Source organism: Ceratosolen solmsi, unplaced genomic scaffold (genome assembly GCF_000503995.2).
Source record: "Ceratosolen solmsi marchali unplaced genomic scaffold, CerSol_1.0 scaffold7, whole genome shotgun sequence".
Lineage (NCBI taxonomy): Eukaryota > Metazoa > Arthropoda > Insecta > Hymenoptera > Agaonidae > Ceratosolen > Ceratosolen solmsi.
Window position 1 is genome coordinate 5,942,213 of NW_011948413.1, and position 6,000 is coordinate 5,948,212.

Consider the following 6,000-nt stretch of genomic DNA (forward strand, 5'->3'; position numbering starts at 1 on the left):
GAAAAAAGTCACGGGTAACATTAAATTGTAATACTATTAATAACAATATTATTGGATTAAAAATAGTAAAGTAGAATTATAGTTATATCTTCTGCCTTCGACTCTTCAACTCATAGAGGAAGGAAAATAATTAATCTTTATAAATAATGCTTAATAGGTAGACGTATATTATTAATTATTATATATTTCTTGTCTTTATTCATTTTTATAACTGATAATGGCACCTCTAGTTAAAATTAATCACAAAGATACAAAAGAGATAACATATTTTCAATGAAATTGACCATAGAATAAAAACGATAAAATGAAAAAGTTCATTTAACGTGAAATGTAAAAATTATACTATCGGAGCAAAATCATAATTTATACGTTGAAAATGAACTATGTTGAATTGGTATTGAAATATTATTTATATTTTTTAATTATTATTTAACTCATTGGCACTGTTTTATCCTACGTGTTTGAAATTACAGAAAATATATTGATATGCATAATAGTATTTATTTAGATTGAAAATTGCAATAGTTTATATATATAATGGATTTATTTTATAAATTTCAACAATTGCGATTAATTAGAGGAATATCAAGTGATATTCCATAGTATCCTGACAGGTAACAGGAGCATTAAATTTCTATTTGCCGTCGGTATAGTAGATAACTGTGTTTAATAGTTACCTTACCAGCTTTATTATGCATGACCATAAGATTCTGTTCCCAATTCCATTGTCGGTAAGGAAGATATTACAGTTTTTCCTACAATTGGTACGTTGCTTTTTGCTCATCTTAAAGATCGAAAGTTTTCTTACATTAGTATTTGAAAATTGAAATTTGAAGGAAAATTTCAATTAAAAGAAGGCAGTTAATGTTATTAACTATATGATGAATAATATAGACTTAAAACAATATACCAACTGTCATTGCCATTGCACATAAGCAAATGGAAGTATTTTCAAATGCAGTTACAACTCAAATTCATACGCATGCGCGCCCATTTACCGGTATGCACATAATGCGCATCGCGCGCAGTTGCCATTTTTCAACAATTGTTTGACCTGTCATGTTTACATGAATGTGTAGATAACTGCAATGCTTTTCTAAGAAAGCAAATCCCCCGATGGATAATATTTGGAATTTTTATTTAATTGCTTACTATTCAAACAAAAAACATTGTGTTCGATGGTACAGTATTATAGAATAGTAAGAGATTCAGATATACAAAGTTGCATTTTGTTAAATGCTTTACTAAACAAATTAATTGATAAAAAAATAATGATATGGATATAATTTGATGAAAAAATATTATGTTTGCGTATATACATTTACTCGATCGTTTATATATTGAACAAACAATTCATATAAAATATTAACAAGATATTATTTATAATATTATAATATAGTATTATAATGACTGCTTTAGAGGCATACTAACTAGAGCCACCTAAAGTTAAATACTTTTTATGTATTTAAATACAAATACTTTTAAAATAATTAAGCAGATAAGATTTTAACGTATGATTGCAAGAAGAACAGTTTGTTTCAATAATAAAATCTATATCAGTAGCATTATAATCATCATAGTGAAAATTAGTAATATTTAATCATCAAAAAATGTCTAAAAATCTCTAAAAATGTCTAAAATTATCCCAATTAATGTCGAGCGTTGTAAAAGATATTTTACATATACATTTTTTTTAATCCATTTACCATATACATTTTTACATAATCATGTAAAACAAGCCAAGACCAATCTATCGTGTCAATTATTAAATAAATATAATGCTATAGTGTTTTAAGTACTATAGACGGTTATAAATATTAAGATTTACGTAGTATTTCGAAATAATATAATACGAATTGTCAGTACTATATTCGCTTATAATGTATATGAGTGAAATGCCAAATTTCGCCACAATTTTCTGTCAATTGTCCGAACAATAATTTTTAATGGTTTACCGATAAATTCATTTTGCAGAGATAAACATCCGTGGAATAATTAATTTATAAAATGGACAACTAATGTTAATTAATTACTTTGTGCACTCGATTGAAGTAACGAGTATCAGGAAGAAAGCATGTCTACTAGATTAATACATTAACATTACGTTGTAACTCCTAATGAATTCTAAATACGCGTATGTGCAAATCGAATTTAGAATTTAAGTTATTTGACCTGAAAATGTTAAGCTTTTACCCACTTTCTTTACTTTCTAATGGATTACTTTCGAAATAATTATTTTCTACTATGCATTACGATATTAGTAGTTGCAATACTCCTTTGTTTTTTTTTTTAAAATTATTTATCGATTAGAGGAATTATAATGCTTGGATTTGATTCATAGATCGATAATGTGATATAGGAAAATTGTATTTGTTTCCTCACCTTATTAATAATATCAATTATGAAACTTAATGTGCTTGATAAAGAAATTTTGACGTTCGCTACTTCTTCGTGTTGTTGTTTAGAAACAGAATATTACGAAGACTCATGGAGAAATCAATTGTTTTATATTCTTTGTATAAATTTTTCTTTAATGAAAGTGCAGTTTCACGAAACGCTATCATGCAAACAAACAACCATTAATTTTAATCATGAAAAATGTAAAAATTTAAATTTCAAATACATAAAATCTTGTAATATATACCTTCTAATCATTTTTATTTCCTATTAAGGCGTAAGATTAGAATTGACCAAGCACAAATAAGCAATCATATTGTTTATTTCAATGATGTAAATTCAAAAATGTAAATAATATAAATTCAGATTTGTAAGTAAAATATATTGGTTAAAACGAAAAATAAGAAAAAGAAGGAATAAAAAATGTAATTTATAATAGACTTTGAGAAACTTTTTTTTTTTTTTTTTTTTTGATAAATTGTTCGTCCCATTTAATAAAGTTATGTTAAAACCGTTTAAAACGTTTAAAAACGTTGTTGATTAATTTGAATAAACATTAGCAAAATATTGAAAAATATGCATAAACGGATGGAGCGACCGAATATTGAAATATAATGTCCATTAGTTATTTATAAAAGTAATGTCTGTCTCGGTGAACCGTCATCGACAATTGAATTCTATTATTCCCTTCTCATCGTATTTAATTATTACGATTGTCAATATATATATATATATATATATAAAATACCTATTGAAATTAACGAACAAATGGCAAACATCCAAGCCCAATGTGATACAATATTATATGGTAAGGAAAATTCGGCGGATAAACGATAAATTTTCTTTGGTTATTCGTTCAGTTTTCAAACAGACATCGGCTCGGAAAGTTGAAGGAACATTGGGAATCTATTGGATCGCGCTATTAAAATGCACGAATTTTCCAGATGATATGACGTAAGCACGTAATGCATCATACAACGAGTTTATCAATCTACGTGTATGCGCACGCGCGTATGTAATTATGGAAGGAGGCTGGGGTTTTCAGAGGTCCCGCATTCCTTTTCTGCTTCCAAGTGTCCTTTGTACTGTAAGAGATGCGCATTGATCGCTAGCCCCTATGAGTTCCCGCATCCACGAGATTTTAAACGAACGAAAGCCCTGACTTTTTAATCGCCGTCCTCTTGCGCGCCCGATAAACGGATATCAGTGGGGCAATCGATCGAGGGTGCCGTCGTCTCCGCTACTTCCCGTAGCAGAACGAGCAACGGCTGAACATCGGCCAGGGATGAATACCCACGTGTCTGCGAAAGCGTTTATCGTCGTCCCGGGAGCTCCTCGCAACTCGCTCGCTCTTAGCCACATTTGGGGAAAACCGCGCCAACATGTGTAGCTACCTGGGGCCGAGGATCCTACCACGCACGCGCACCACTTTACTGGTACCTAGGCATGCGTACAATGCCGTAATAATCCCATTCTGTTTGTCCACAGTCCAGTTGTACGGATTCGAGCTACTCTTCCTCCCTCCTCCCATTGGCAAACGCCAAAGACACTAGAACAGACTGGCCACCAGAAAGCGCCCCAAATGGGACGACGGGGGGCCCCCGGCTAGGACGTGAATTTCCCGGGGAATTCCTGACCGGGATTGCATTGCCAAGGTAAGCACCTAAATTACCTGCTGGTGGATTAATAATCGTCTCCCGGTTTTTTGTTCTTGTGCGTTGCCGGTGGCGAGAATGCGTTTCCCGAGGCTCCCTTCGGACATATGCAAATTTTCAGATCGAAAGGCTCCGAATGGCGCACGTTTTATGACGCGTACCAGCTAAGCCGAGGTTTATTGTACTCGGCGGCCTCACACGTGAGGCAATTACGCAGCACCGCTTCTCCGTGCATTGCCAGCATCGCAAAATTTATACGAGCCCGACATTATTTGCACGCGCTTCGGAGGAAGCTGGATTAGGCTTTGCATTTAAGTAAACTTTTGGAGACCGTAGAGGTGTGCCGTAACTAAGATAATCGTGACTCGTCGTCATTGGACCATTTAGGGAAGCGCGTAGAGCGCATATGGTAATGTATAACAAATGGCACAAGTATAACATTAACCTTCAATGACAATCGATGCTTGGAATTTTTCTTAATCACATATTGTATTGCATAACTTTCATTTTCCACCATTTTTATGTAATTAATCAATTATTTATTTATTATAGGTTTTTTTTTTTTTTTTTTTTTTTTTTTTTTTTTTTTTGTGAAATTACGTTTTAATTTATAGCCAATATCGTTTAGTCTGTGCGGAGTATGCAGAATTTTCCAAATATCATGTCTCGCATGAAATGCTTAAAGTAACGAGAATGTCGATTTATCGTTAATATTCAATTGTGTTAGTTATCATAGGCTTGGAAGAAAGATAGTTTTTAGTTCACTTTCATAAATACGTTTGCAGAAGTAAGTTACATATTTTATAAAACTACGTGTACGAATGGGGCGTATAGTTTATTAACTTATGAAAAATAAAAGAAAATAACAACAACAAGTGTTGTCGTTCTTATGTATTTATCAGATGATGATCAGAAAGAAGAAAACAAAAATTCGTTTAAATATTCTTCTTTTATTAATCGGGAATGCAATGGTCCGATGAGTCAATCAAATGTTTATTTATTTGATTATTGCAATTCATTTTATTATAAGAACTTCAACTATTTTATTATTTTACTATTATTACTCTTTATATCTCTGTGTCTGTTAAAATAATAAGTAAAATTTATTACTATTCTATAGTTATTCTTCCTCTTCTTCTTCTTCTTATTCTTCTTATTATTAATATTATTATTATTATTATTATTATTATTAGAAATTATTGTGCTTGTATCTGTTTGATGAATAACAATAATAATAATAACAATAATAATAATAATAATAATAATAATAATAATAATAATAATAATAATAATTTGTAGTAAATCTTTCAATGATTCATTTTATTTTTTAGCAATTTTTACTTATGATTTGTTTAATTATATTTTTATTGTCGATGCTTTATATGCATCTGGATCTGATTGAAAAATGTTTCAATTTCGTGTAAATGCAGAATTATTAAAATTTTTATTTATCGTTTATGCATACAAACGAATTAATTTGAATTATACAAGAATAAACATTTACAAACAACGCATAAAAATATTTTTTTGTATTAAATGTGATCTAGCATTTCTTGATTCAATTGCAATTCAATGTATTTAAATATATTCAAAGTATTTACACGAAATTCTAGATTATTATTGATTTTGAATAGTACCTACTTGGCAAATGGGATCAATAGGCGTAAATAAAAATCCATTTACTTATTAGCGTGAAAAATTTTTTTTTTTTAAGAACATTTACTCTCTCTCTCTCTCTCTCTCTCTGCGTGTGTAAGAGGTTGTATATATAATATCAAGCAATATGTAAAAAAGCGAATTTAGTTAATACACATGCAAATGCACGCGTGCGCGCACACACGCACACGCGCGCGCACGCACACGCATTAGCCTGTCTTTTAATCAAATAATTTTAATTTGTGTACATCAACAAATTTTTGCCCTATGGATTTCTCAAAAAATGAAAAGT